The 13,883-nt window shown below is 40.7% G+C and overlaps 1 long non-coding RNA gene across 2 annotated transcripts in view; it reads left to right on the top strand.

The window, feature by feature from the left end:
• LOC116551457 overlaps window positions 1-13,465 on the top strand; it is a 40,561-nt gene extending 27,096 nt beyond the window's left edge. For both annotated transcript variants that reach the window (XR_004268947.1, XR_004268946.1), the window contains exon 3: window positions 13,022-13,465. This is a non-coding gene — a long non-coding RNA (uncharacterized LOC116551457). The remainder of the gene's footprint in view (window positions 1-13,021) is intronic.
• The last annotated feature ends 418 nt before the right edge of the window (window positions 13,466-13,883 follow it).

The raw sequence follows: 13,883 nt of genomic DNA, 5'->3' as shown, positions 1-13,883 counted from the left end.
ATGCATATGGTGAGCCTGCTCTAATGGGTGAAATCTGTTATAATATGAATATGCATTGAGTTCAAGGTACGCTGTTGGAAATTCGAGGCTTGTCAGTGATGCTGACTATTTCTGGGCACTGGTACAAGCCCCAGTAAAAGATTAGTTACATGTTTTCTTTAGTGATGACATGAATTAAATAATATACTCTCAGATTAGATGTGTCACCTATTCAACACAGAGTACTTAAAAAAGGCCTCAAAGCAAATATAGTCTGTTAAGTGCAAAAACTGGGGAATGTTGACAGCTGCCAAGCCCACATAGTGTTTACACATTTTATATGCTAAGCAAACATGTCAATCAGTTTGTCTGACCTAGCTGTGCCCTATTCCTGAGAACCTGTTCCCATTGGTGAATGGGCAGCAAGCCACATGACCCCATCTTCCTGGACACAGTGGATTGCAACAGAGATGAAAGAGATAAAGGAAGAGAGAGAGACACACATACAGGCAGAGAAAGGAAAAATGGACAAACCAGTAGGTAGTCAGATAAAGACCAGTGACCATGCAGCTTCAGTGGCAGAGGGAGGAAGAAAGAAAAAGAGAGTGGACTCATTTTGATTTCAAAGACCTTTCCAATTTCTCCTTGTAGTTCTGCGTGTGGCCCATATGTATTATCTATCCTGATTCTATTAAGATAGATAATCTGTGTAACAGAGAAAGCTAATTTCTATAATAGTATCCAGTAGGAATAGAATGCAAGACACATGTGTAATTTAAAATTTTCTGGTAGCTACATTAAGAATATTTTTAAAAACAGGTGAAATCAATCTTTTAAATATATTTTATTTAACCCTATATATATGTAATATTGCTGTTTCAATATGTAATCAATATAAAAATTATCAGCGAGATGTTTACATTCTTATTTTTATGCTAAGTCTTTAAATTCTGGTGTGTGTTTTACAACAGTCCATCTCAACTTGGATGAGCCAAATTCCAAGTGCCCAATAGCCACATGATGGCTACCCTGTTGGACAGTGCAGACATAGAACAGTCACTGGAAGGCAGCTGCGCTAGCAGGGGCTGCATTTCCCAGCTGCCTTGCATCTTGGAATGACCAGGTGACTAGTTATTGCCAGACTTAAGAGTAGAAGCTATATGTGCTACTTCCAAAATAAGGTGGTTAAGAAGCAGGTATGGGGCTGGACGCAGTGGCTCACTCCTGTAATCCCAGCACTTTGGGAAGTCAAAGAGGGCAGATTATGAGGTCAGGAGTTCAAGACCAGCCTAGGCAATGTAGTGAAACCCCACCTCTACCAAAAATACAAAGAAATTAGCTGGGCATGGTGGTGGGTGCCTGTAATCTCAGCTACTCAGGAGGCTGAGGAAGGAGAATCACTTGAACCCGGGAAGAGGAAGTTGCAGTGAGCCAAGATAATGCCATTGCACTCCAGCCTGGGCAACAATGCAAGACTCCATCTCCAAAAAAAAAAGCAAGCAAGTGTGGCTCCTCCATCCCCTCTCACCAGCTTGGCACAAAGGGACATGGCAGCCTTGGAAGCCATGTGTTAAAGATGGCATAAAAATTTCCTAGCTGCTAGGGAGGCTGAGGTGGGAGGATTGTTTGAGCCCAGGAGTTCAAGTCCATCCTGGGTAACATAGTGAGACCCTGTGTCAAAAAAAAAAAAAAAAAAAAAGCACAAGAAGGAAGGAGCATGGGTCTCTGAAGCATCACGTTGAAGAAAGCCTGCTGTCAGTTGGATATATTCATTTTGGATGTTAAGCAAGAAATCATCTTTTTTTTGTTTGAACTGCTATATATTTTTTGGTTTTCTTAGCAGTTTAGCCTGTTCTATCTAGAGTGTGTGTGTGTGTGTGTGTGTGTGTGCGCGTGCGCGTGTGTGTGTATGTGTGTACATATACACATATATATTTTATAGAGAGACTATATAGAGAGAGCTTTGTACACCCATGTTCACAGAAGCATTATTTCTGTACTGCTATTAAAAGCTTTTTCTATTTCTAGTGGCAAGTGATATCCTAAAACGTGTGTGTGCGTGCACACATGAATCATCTTTGGGTTTTGTCAATGGGTAATTTATCTGTGTGTATTTTACCTAGGACATGTTTAGGCTGAAGACTTTATCTGGAAAAATAAAGCTCTAGAAATAAATTGAAAGGAATAATATGAATGAACTATAAAACTCTTGCAAGAAAACATTTGACAAGGCTGGGCACAGTGGCTCACACCTGTAATCCTAGCACTTTGGGAGGCTGATGTGGGCTGATCACCTGAGGTTGGGAGTTCAAGACCAGCCTGACCAACATGGAGAAACCCTGTTTCTACTAAAAGTACAAAAAATTAGCGGGGCGTGGTGGTGTGTGCTTGTAATCTTAGCTACTCGGGAGACCCAGGCAGTAGAATCACTTGAACCCAGGAGGTGGAGGTTTCCGTGAACCAAAATCATGCATTCCAGCCTGGGCAATAAGAGCGAAACTGTGTCTCAATAAAAAAAGGAAAGAAAGAAAGAAAGAGAGAGAGAGAGAAAGAAAGGAGGAAGAAAGAAAGAAAGAAAACATTGGACAAAATCTTCACAACGTTCAATTTGATGATGATTTCTTGGATATAACACGAAAAGTGCAGGCAACAAAAGAAAAAATAGACAAACTGAACTTTATGAAAATTTAAACATTTTGTGCATCAAAAGACACTAAACAGAGTAAAAGATAACCCATGGAATGGAGAAAATGCTTGCAAATCATATATCTGATAAAGGATTAACATCTAGCATATATGGGGAACTTCTAAAAACAACAACAAAAACCAAACAATCCAATTCAAAAATGGGCAAAGCAGTTGAATAGACAGTTCTCCAAAAAAGACATACAAATGGCCAATTTGCATATGAAAACATGCTTAACATTAATCTTCAGGAAAATGCAAATAAAAACCACAGTGAGATACTACCTCACACATATTAGGACAGCTACCATAAAAAAATAACAAATGAAACAGAAAATAACAATTGTTGGAAAGGATGTAGAAAAATCAGAACCCTTGTGCACTGTTGGTGGGATTGTAAAATGGTATGGCCACCATTAAAAAATAGTATGGGCTGGGTGCAGCAGCTCACACCTGTAATCCCAGCACTTTGGGAGGCCGAAGCGGGCGGATTACAAGGTCAGGATATTGAGACCAGCCTGGCCAACATGGCTACCCCATCTCTACTAAAAAATACAAAAATTAGCTAGGCATGGTGGTGCATGCCTATAGTCCCAGCTACTCGGGAGGCTGAGGCAGGAGAATTGCTGGAACCTGGTAGACAGAGGTTGCAGTGAGGCAAGATGACACCACTGCACTCTAGCCTGGTGACAGAGTGAAAGTCTGTCTCAAAAAAAAAAAAAATAGTATGGCAGTTTCTTAAAACACTAAAAATGGAATTACTGTATGATCCAGCAATTCCACTTCTGGGTGTATACCCCAAGGAATTAAAAGCAGGCTCTTGAAGAGATATCTGTACACTCATGTTCACAGAAGCATTATTCACAATAGCTAAAATGTAGATACACCCTAAATATCCACTGTGGATCAATGAATAAGCATAATATAGTACACATTTACTTATTTGTGGAGTATTATTTAGCTGGAAAAAGAAATGAACTCCTGACACATGCTACAACACAGATGAACCTTGAGAACATTATGCTAAAGGAATTAAGCCAGGCCGAGCATGATGGCTCACGCCTGTATTCCTAGCACTTTGGGAGGCCAAGGCAGGCAGATCACCTGAGGTCAGGAGTTCGAGACCAGCCTGGCCAACATGGTGAAACCCCATTTCTGTGAAAAATACAAAAATTAGCAGGGTGTGGTGACAGGTGCCTGTAATCCCAGCTTCTTGGGAGGCTGAGGCAGGAGAATCACTTAAACCCAGGAGGTAGAGGTTGCAATGAGCTGAGATCATGCCATTGCACTCCAGCTTGGGCGACAAGAGTGAAATTCTATCTCAAAAAAATAAAAATAAAAATTTAAAAAATTTTTAAAAGGGAAATAAGCCAATCAAAAAAAGACTAATGCTGTATAATTCCATTTATATGAGGCACTTAGAGTAGTCAAGGTCCCAGTAACAGAAAATGGAATAGTGGTTGCCAGGGGTTAGGAGGTGGGGAAATGAGGGATTACTGTTTAATGGGTATAGAGTTTCAGTTTTGTAAGATGAAGAGAGTTTTGGAGCTGGATGAGAGTGATGTTTTCTTAACAATATAAATATACTTAATACCACTGAACGATATACTTAAAAATCATTAAAATAGTGCATTTAATATCATGTATATTTTACCCCAATAAAAATAATTTATTTTAAAAATGTTACTTTAAAAAAATCAAGAGGAGGGCCAGGCATGGTGGCTAACTCCTGAAACCCCAGCACTTTGGGAGGCTGAGGCAGGTGGATCACAAGGTCAGGAGTTCAAGACCAGCCTGGCCAATAAGGCTCTACTAAAAATACAAAAATTAACTGGGTGTAGTGGCACGCACCTGTAGTCCCAGCTGCTCAGTAGGCTGAAGCAGGAGAATCGCTTGAACTCGGGAGGCGGAGGTTGCAGTGAGCTGAGATTTCGTCACTGCACTTCAGCCTAGGAGACAAAGCGAAAAAAAAAAAAAAAACAAAACAAAACAACAAACTAAAAAATCAAGAGGAGTATATGATCAAAGCCTTTAGAATTCTGAAAGGTTGGATTAGTAAACATGGAATTCATCTTTGCCAAGAGTTTTTCCAATTTCAAAGTATAGCTAGAATACGGAAAGGATTATTAATAGCGTAAGCATTTAACACGTTTATTTTCACTGTGTAAAAATAATTATGACAGAATACTTAAAGTTCCAAAGGCACTGTGTTCAGTCCAATGATACCCTTATAGGAAATATATCTGTATTTTTACAGAGGGAGATTCTGAAACATAAAATTGTTAAATAACTTGCTCAAGGTCATATGCCCAGTACTTGAAAGTAGGGCTTCTCAACTTCTGCATTATTGACTTTTGGGGCTGGATAATTCCCTGTTGTTGGAGGCTGCCCTGTGCATTGTAGGATGTTTACCAGCATCCCTGGTCTCTACCCATTAGATGCTGGCAGCACCCTCCCCTTCAGGTTGTGATAAAAGACTTTGTGGAAATACGCCTGGGGGCAAAATCGCTCCAGGTTGAGAACCACTGCTCTAACGCCCCCAGTTTCACAAGGTTAGGGAGGCCCAGCAGAGTCCCTCGCCTTAGAACTGGGGTTTCAGAAAGCAACTGGTCAGGTCAAGGTAGGATCAATTTAGGAGGAGCTCACATACCAAATTATCAAAGCAAGGGGAGAGATGGGAGTTTGGTCATGGGAGCGAACTAATCTATCTGGTTTAACTTTGATCAGAGTATTGCTAGGCGATTGAGCGCCTTCTCCAATTTCCTTGGATAGTGAAACATCTATCCCAGGGCTTAGGATGGGGAGTTAAACCTCTAGGTGGGGAGGCAGTGAATAGAAGGCAATGAGAATAGGGAAGAAGGCAGGTCATGACAAGATAGCAGAGCAAGGCAAGAATCATCTCAGCTGGGATGATTGTAAAGAAAAAGTTGTCATTGAAGCAGGGGTATTTTTTTTAAAGGCAAAACTCAATGGTTGTAAGGGATGGAAACCCACTCCAATTAATTTCAGTAGAAAGAGGTTTATTTTTAGGCTACGGCATGTTCACGTAAATGAGACACAGTTGGGAATGGAGCTGGAAATTGGAGAGCAGTTGCTGAGGATCATAGCTGCTGCTTCTTTATGTGACTGCACGATCCTTCTTCTGTGCATCGTTTTTCAACTACGCTCCCTTCGTTTGGCAAACTGACTTTCTTTGCTTACTTTTGGTCTCTGATCATCCATAGTTTTGTCTTGTCCATGACTTCGGTTTGGCATAATGTTGACTCATGAACAGACCCTACGTGAGCTTTCACAAAGCTTTCTATGTTGAACGGCTCTGTTAATCTCCAGATTCCCGGGAGACAAATCTGATTGGTTGAGTTTGGGTCAGCCGTGCACCTAACATGATTAATTCATCTGAAAGTAGGAGTGGGAACACATGATCAACACTTGGTCACCTCTGCCCATTCCTTTAGCAGCTCTAGTGGACTGAGGTGAGGCATGGCAGTTTCCAGGGAAGGGAGTTTGGGCAAATACATTTCTTAAGACATATCTACCGCAGCCTTAACGGGTGGGTAAAACATGGAAGAATTAAGTACTGCGAGAGGAAATGGCACCAACAAAGGCACGAAACAATGACATTTTATACATATGTATTCAGTAAATTTTCTAGATGAATTAGACTCTGATGTTCAAGGGTCGTTACATAGTCTGGATGTTATTGTAGCCCAAGATTTACATAGGCAACAGTAAGGTAATGAGGCTGGAAATACGTTCTGGCATCAGATTGTCAAGGGCATTTAAATGCTAGACTGAGGCATTTAGATTTTTAAGGGTGTTTCCGATGTCTTAGGTTACACCATGGAGGGAAGCTGCCATTTTTTTTTAGAAAATATTCTTTGGTTCCTGAGTAAACCCTAGGATCCAGAGTCAAGTAGTAGGTCAATTGGATTTTACAGTGCATTGAAAGAGAAATGAAGCCAAAAAATAAAACAATGTAGAAATAAGGCAACTAGAATAAGAGTCTACTTAGTAAGTTAGGGGAAAAAAAAAGACTATCTGGTATCTCAACGCTTTTAAAAGAAAGCTAGTAGATCACTACAAATGACCTAATTAAAAAACCAAACCAAGAAGCCAAAAGCCATCCCACAACAACGACAAATAACAATGACAACAGCAGCGGCGGCAGCAGCATTTATAAGGCTTCTTCCACAGGCCGACTACTGTTCTAAGCACTTGTGTGAATGGTGCAAGGTGAGTGCGTGAGTGTTTCACCCACCATCTGTTAAACACACATAATCTTTTTCTTTCATGACCCAGAATCACTGAATCTTAGAGTTGTAAAGGATTTTGACCTCCACGCCAGGGGCAGAATCTCCTCTAGACATATCTGTTAATCCTCTAACAGTTACCAGAATCTGTCTGATAATTGGCCATTTGCCTAGAACCTAACAGATTCCAGATTATAGAGCCCTCTGGTTCCAAAAACTGGACAGGCAGTTTCATGTACAGAGGTACAGTAGACTTGGATACTGTATGTTGGGCCTTAAAGTTCACATTAGAATATCAGAGTGTTTTGTAAACTGTATGTCTCTGTACAGAATACAGATCTACTCTAGGATTTAATAAGCCTGTGTACAGAGATAAGCTGACTTGGATACTATATGTTGGGTCTTAAAGTCCACATTAGAATATCAAAGTGTTTTGTAAACTGAATGTCTCTGCAGAGAACACAGAGCTACTCTAGGATTTAATAAGCCTGCGTCTTGCTTTAAATTTAATGCTAATGGTAAACTGAAAAAGATTTCTAGTGACAGATAATTAGTGATAATGGTAATTACCGGCCTTTATATAGTTTTTCACCCAAACAGATGGTGGACCACTTAAAAAAATGAATGCTTTAAGGCATAATTTCTCTCTCTTCTTAAATAAAAGTTCCTCTAGGGTCAACAATAGTTTGTATTTAACACACTGCATTATGTTACCCATAACTAAACAACAATTTCCAGACAATGCAGTTAGTCTGTTAATGTGCTTAGCAATTAGTTTTGAATAGATTTTTGGCCCTGAATACATTATAAATGTATGAATGCATGTATGCCTTGCTTATTTTTCTTATTTTATTTTATCTTATTTATATTATTATTTTATTAACTTTGATAAGCCACCGTGGTTGCCATCACATGGATCACTTCCAGGGAGCAGGAGGCTGGGTCACTTAGCACGCTTACACAGGCCCTGTCTTCATGAACAGAAGCCAGCGTCCTCCTACATTTGTCTTTTTTTTTGTTTGTTTGTTTTGAGACAAAGTCTCAGTCTGTCACCCAGGCTATAGTACAGTGGCGCAATCTCAGTTCACTGCAACCTCCATCTCCCAGGTTAAAGTGATTATCCTGCCTCAGCCTCCCAAGTAGCTGGGACTACAGGCGCATGCCACCACACCTGGCTAATTTTTGTATTTTCATTAGAGATGGAGTTTCACCATGTTGGCCAGGCTGGTCTCAAACTGCTGACCTCAAGTGATCCACCCACCTTACCTTCCCAAAGTGCTGGGATTACAGACATGAGCCACTGTGCCCAGCCCACCCTCGTACATTTGATATCTCTGGGTATTCCTGGATTTCTAGGACTCTATATCAGGATTCATTTTTGGGGGGCTATTTTCCCTCTTTCATGTGTAGTTCTCAAGATAATATTAAAAAGGCATCAAAGCTGAATCAAAACGTATCATACATTTATACCATGAAAGGGAACATGGAGACTCTTTTCTCCATTCTCTCTTTCTTTCCCCATCTCCCCTCCTGGGAAAGATGATTGGGGCCTTGTGTTATGGGATGCTTCGTGATGTTATTTGGGGAAACGTCAGGGCAATGCTTTATGGACCTAATAAGATGAGGATATTCATTTGTAAGAAATAAAGTCAAAGTTATGTTAATGGGAAGAATATGACTTTCTGTTTGTATTCTAGACCTCCAGGTGAAGTTTCAGAGGGAGATGAGTCTTTGTGTTGCAGGGTGTGTTCGGTTTTGCAGAGGAGGTGTTAGGGGAGGGTAGGTGGAGGGGTTGCAGCCTGGGAGAAAGACTCTCACCTCCTCTGTCCTCTGCCTCCCCACTTCCTAATCCTTCCCTCCCTGAGGCAGACCTTCACAGCCTGAGTCAGAATCCAGCTCTCTCTTCTTCACAGCAGAAGATGGATCCGGATGGCTGGAGGAGAAAGAAGAAGAAGAGCTGATATTGCGGTGGAAAGCCCAGGACAGGAGGTCTAGATCAGAATCTTAAAGCCTTATGGCACCAGAATGTCATTCTTCATCCAGAGCTTCAGCTTCTTCAAACATAAAATAGAATTCATAATTCCTGGCTGGGTGCGGTAGCTCATGCCTATAATCCCAGCACTTTGGGAGGCCAAGGCGGGTAGATCACGAAATTAGGAGACCAAGACCATCCTGGCTAACACGGTGAAACCTCATCTCTACTAAAAATACAAAAAATTAGCCAGGCATGGTGGCATGTACCTTAAGTCTCAGCTTCTTGCTTGAGAGGCTGAGGCAGGAGAATCGCTTGAACTTAGGAGGTGGAGGTTGCAGTGAGCCAAGATCGCACCACTGCACTCCAGCCTGGGCCACAGAGCTAGACTCCGTCTCAGAAAAAAAGAAAAATAATAATAATAATAATTCCCTTGAGCATCATATGAAATACTAAAGCATTAAGCACATAGTGCCTGGCATGTAGTATAAACCATGTTCACTATTGTTAACTATAAATCCATGTTAACTGTTGTTATTGTTATTGGTATTCCATGCCTGGGATTGTGGAATTGAATTTACTTGATAATTTCTTTAGGGAGGGGTGAAAGTCCTGGGAAAAAATTAGGGAATGGGATAGTAAAGGGGAAAGGGTTAAACGGAGAGAAGAGATGGGAAACGAGAGATGCCGGCAGAGTTCCCTCCGAAAGCTGGAGATGCGTCCTCATGAGGTTGTTCCCTTCTCCCAGGAAGTGACACATGGAATCCCAGCCACAGTGAAGTTTAAGAGAACTGAACAGCAAGATAAGGGGTACAATGTTTGATTCTACCCTCAGCCGCCTACTCTCTCCATTCAGTGCAGCTTGGGAACAAACCCAGAGCCCTAGCGGTAAAGACCTGCTTCTGGAGCTGCAAGTTCAGATGCCTTCAGGGGCCACAGAAGTATTTCAAATGTCAGAGGCAGTCAAGTGTGTATCACCTAAAGGCCTTCAGATGCAAATTTGAAAACATACCCTCCATACCAACAATTGCTTACATGTCTTTGGTTTTGTTTGCAAGCTTTGGCTTCAAGCACGGTTGCTTTAGCCAAAGGTCTGAGAAGCAGTGTCTGTAAGAGGCAGGGGCACAGCTCTCTATTTCCTCACTGGTTCCATAGAACCCTCACTGTGGGCCACTGGGGGCCAGAAGAATCACTCTGCAAGCAATGGATATCTCTCACAGAAACAGAGAAAAAGTCTACCCTATGGCTTACGTAATAATTCACTTTTATTGAGAAAAACACAACGACTGTTGTGTTGGAACTGTATAGAAGGTAGTGAACACAATGAGAAGAATAGCCAAGAAAAGCAGAACGTGTAAGAGACATGGATGAAAGGTGGTGTGTTCCCGTGGTATGGACTCTTGGATTCTAAAATTACTGAAGCCTCTAAGCCTCACACTTCTCATCAATAAAATAAGACCGTTGCTATCACTGCCTGGAGATGTTTGCACGTGTCAAATGAGCCCAACATACAATAGAAACGTATTGTGATTTTTAAAATTTTTCATTCTCCATTTCTTTGCATAAGTATACACTGTCTGCATATGCTCCCTTTAGACTTTATCATTAAATTGTTCTTTTTTCTGAAAGTTTAAGTTCATCTCATGATCTCCTCCTCAAAAATCACCTGTTTCCCAGATATTTTCAGTTGGCTTTGGTTTTTCTCATAAGGGATGAAATAAATTATTATTTTTTTCTTTTTTTTGAGACGATGTCTCATTGTGTTGCCCAGGCTGGAGTGCAGTGGCCCCGTCATAGCTCACTGCAACCTCGAGCTCCTGGCCTCAGGCGATCCTCCTGCCTCAGCCTCCAGAGTAGCTGGGACTACAGGCAAATGCTACCATGCCCTGCTAGTATTTGTGGATGGGTGTAGTGGTGGAGGTTGCAATGAGCCGAAATCATGCCAGTACACTCCAGCCTGGGTGACAGAGCGAGACTCCATCTCAATAAGTAAATAAAATAAACATATACAAAATAAAATGTGGCCAGGAGCAGTGGCTCATGCCAGCAATCCCAGCACTTTGGGAGGCTGAAGTGGGTGGATCATGAGGTCAGGAAGACCGATACCATCCTGGGCAACATGGTGAAACCCTGTCTCTACTAAAAATACAAAAATTAGCTGGTCGTGGTGGCATGTGCCTGTACTTCCAGCTACTTGGGAGGCTGAGGCAGAAGAATCGCTTGAACCAGGAAGTTGAAGGTTGCAGTGAGCCAAGAACGCGCCATTGCACTCCAGCCTGGCAATAGAGTGAGACTCTGTCTTAAAATAAAACATGACAGTTCTAATACAGGCAGGAGGAATTCTCTCTTACCTAAGGGAGGATCAGCCTTTTTGTTCTATTTAATATTTAGGCCTTCTACTGATTGAATGAGGCCTACTCACATTAGAGAGGGCAATCTGCTTTATTCCGTCTACCTACTTAAATGTTACTGTCACCCAGAAACTCCTCCACTGACACACTCAGAATAATGTTTGACCAAATAGCTGGGCACCTTGTGGCCTAGTCAAGTTGCCACATAAAATTAAACATCACATGGTGTAAAACTGAGAGTTCTGAATTTTTAGAGTCCCCCAATTATCCTTACTATCAGTGGATCTGCATCAAGAATATATATATACGCTCAAATACGTGGTAACAGTTTTGTTATTAATCAGTTCACACATCCAGCAAATCCTGAGTGCCTGATGTGTATTAGGTGCTGTAGTGCTTGTGAGGCAACTGCCTTCCCTTAAAGATGTGCAATGCAATTGCAGAGAGGAAACATAAAACATAATGCAGGCAGAGATGAGATAACACCACTAACAAATAATGATACAAATAAATATCAACAAAACACTGTATAATTAAATATGCCCTTCAAATAAAACCACATTAACCTCCTCATTTTGAATTTGTATATTTATTCAAAATGTTTGGAAAAGGAGTGTTCTGGTTAATTGAAACATACATAAGAATTGGTGGCCAGCCTTGGTGGCTCATGCCTATAATCCCAGCACTTTGGGAGGCCAAGATGGGCAGATTACCTGAGGTCGGGAGTTTGAGACCAACCTGACCAACATGAGAAACTCTATTCTCTACTAAAAATACAAAATTATCCAAGACATGGTTGTGCATACCTGTAATCCCAGCTACTTGGGAGGCTAAGGCAGGAGAATCACTTGATCTCAGGAGGCAGAGGTTTTTGTGGGCCAAGATCGCGCCATTGTACTCCAGCCTAGGCAACAAGGGCAAAATGCCATCTAAAAAAAAAAAAAAAAAGAATTGGTAACCAACTCTTTATATATTATATATGTCTGTATATAAAAATACATGTTATGTATAATAAATTTCCATAGAAATTATTAAGTAGCTTTTCCTTCTAAGACCTCATTATAAGTAAAATTTAATTTTAAAATTCATCATATGTAAGAGTTGTGGAAAATTAGACTAAATTTTCACAAAGTGTTTGGCATTTTCTAAAAATCTTAGTATTAAAAATGCGTAAATATATAACTTGAACAAAATTGAAAGGAATAAACTAAAACACAAAATTTGATCTTGAATAACCCTGTCTTCCAGCTCTACTCTTTTTTTTTTCCTGGATAAAACTGTTGCAGTACCAGCCCTACTTTTTAGAAGTAATTATATATATTTTGAGATGGAGTCTCACTTTTGTCACCCAGGCCGGAGTGCAGTGGAACAATCTCAGCTCACTGCAACCTCTGCCTCCCAGATTCAAATGATTCTCCTGCCTCGGCCTCCTGAGTAACTGGGGTTACAGGCGCCTGTCATCAAGCCCAGCTAATTTTTCGTATTTTTAGTAGAGATGGGGTTTCACCATGTTGGCCAGGTTGGACTTGAACTCCTGACCTTGTGATCCACCCACCTTGGCCTCCCAAAATACTGGGACTACAGGCGTGAGCCACTGCACCTGGCCCTTTACTCTGAATTTTTATCAGCCTTCCAAAAATCGTAGAGAAGCTAGAACTTACTTGTGGTCATGGGGGACGGGTGCATCTTTTTATAAAGTGAGTTAAAACAATGACAGTGTTTTTATTTGCAATCAACTTTTTTCTTACAAAAAGACTCCCTCTTTTATTACGTCTTTATTACAGGGATGTCAGAAAATATGATGCACATAAAGAAGTCCAGATCACCCACCATCCACCCCCTTGGAGACGGCTGCTGTTAACAGTCATCCACATCCCATTCTTTCTATGCTTACACACTGAAGACAACAGAAATGAGAGCATTTTTTTGTATGCTGCTTTTTAACCAGTTTTCACTTTTATTTAAATTCTCCAACAAATCTTTTAAAATTTCTTTTTAAATTCATCTACTGCTCCATGCTATTCCTGTGGGTGAAAAGCTGTAACACTCAGCACAATAAATTAATTCTCTGTGAAACTCATGTTCTCATGTTACCAGAAATATTTTTTGGTCTGATCTATATTTCTTCTTTGTATAATACTTACAAAATGACCAAACTAAATAAAATTATGTTCCCTATTGTTTGAAAATAGTTTGTAACTAGGAAATAAATACTGTGGTACATTAGGGATGATCACATTATGTAATTTAGTAAAAGTTTTAATATAACATGGTTTGATCCTTTATCTTTTGCTGACAGATTTTTTTAAACCAGTTATTCAGAATGTCTAGAAATTAAGGAAAAATTCTTCTAAAACATGTGAAATGGTAAGAATCGGTGAGCTTTAGTGGTATGGAGGCAAGAACGGAGGCCAAATTGTGTTCTGTGTCCACATTCTTCCCTTATATGCAAGCACACAGACACACACGTACACCCCACACACAGACACACACCCACACACACACACATACATACCCAGAACACACACACACACACACACACACACACACACACACACACACACACACACACACGTTTTTACCCAGGTGAAATTGGCTCAAAATAAATAGTAAGTGCAACTTTGAGTAAAAAGTGTTGTAGTGATG

The sequence above is a fragment of the Sapajus apella genome, unplaced genomic scaffold (assembly GCF_009761245.1).
Source record: "Sapajus apella isolate SASKATOON/1434 unplaced genomic scaffold, GSC_monkey_1.0 scaffold10, whole genome shotgun sequence".
NCBI classification, from domain to species: domain Eukaryota; kingdom Metazoa; phylum Chordata; class Mammalia; order Primates; family Cebidae; genus Sapajus; species Sapajus apella.
This window is presented reverse-complemented; position numbering and strand designations above follow the sequence as displayed.